Here is a 1,152-nt window from a genome sequence, read left to right on the forward strand (position 1 = left end):
TGGGCTACCTCAAACCCACAGGGCCACGAGTGAGAGCTGAAGCTAAGGGAAGGTCCTGTTCCTGGAATGGAATTCTGTACCTCAAGCCAGACAGCATGATTCTGTGTCTTTTGATACTTCCTTTTCTTCTGTAAAATGGGAGCAGAGCCTGCTTAATCCTAAACTGCAGCTGAAAGCAAGAATGGGAGTGTGGTGGGGTTGCTTTGTGATGGGTAAGGGCTGATAGGTGTCTCTATTCAAGTTGTATAATCTTAGAGTCGGAGTTGGAAGGAAACTTGGAGGTGATCTGTGGGGACAGGCAGCCTCATGGGGTCCACTGAGCATAGAAGGCTTCCTAGGGCCAGAGGCAGAGCTTCCTGTCTTTGGAAATGTTCAAACTGAGAAAGGATGTTCTAGCAGAAGGGATCCTGCTCTAAAAAGGGTTTTCTGCACAGAAGTGGTGGCTGGATGGGAGACTCCAATGGTTTCTGGCTTCTACACACATTTTCTCTATTATTATTATTTTTGCCGCGCCGCATAGCTTGCGGGATTTTAGTTCCCCCACCAGCGATTGAACCTGGTCCACGACAGTGAAAGCGCGGAGGTCCTAACCACTGGACCGCCAGGGAACTCCTGCACACATTTTCTCTAATACCGGCTCAAGTGAGCTCGAAGGGCAGCTCGACAGGGCTAATCACGGTATGTCAAAAACCTTCTGCTGGGCAAACTTGACGGGTGACTAGTTAACGACAGCAGCCACCATTTACTGCTTAGAGCGCCAGGAACCGTACACACCAAGTTGTTTCATTTCACATCTAGGAACGTGGGGGCTGGGTTCAATGATCATACCTCTACTTCTCAGATGAGGAAACAGAGGTTTAAATTTTTTCCCACGATCTCCCAGGGACAGAGTCTGGACAAAATTTATCAGATTCCAAAAGTTTTTTCGGCTTCTCTTTTTCTCCAGTTCAGTTTCTATCTTGTTCCAAAACAGGAGAAGGGTGTGGCTTCGGAGCTCGGTTTCCTGCCGCCTAGAGAGCAGAAGAGAGACCAACAGAGCCGGGAGGCGACGGCCGTCCCAGTCCCGCAGTGGGCTGGACCCTCTGAGCCTCGGTGGGCCTGTGGGCGGGCCTATTTGCGGGCGGACCCATCTGTGGGCGGGGCCAGAAGGCC

Source organism: Pseudorca crassidens, chromosome 2 (assembly GCF_039906515.1).
Source record: "Pseudorca crassidens isolate mPseCra1 chromosome 2, mPseCra1.hap1, whole genome shotgun sequence".
Lineage (NCBI taxonomy): Eukaryota > Metazoa > Chordata > Mammalia > Artiodactyla > Delphinidae > Pseudorca > Pseudorca crassidens.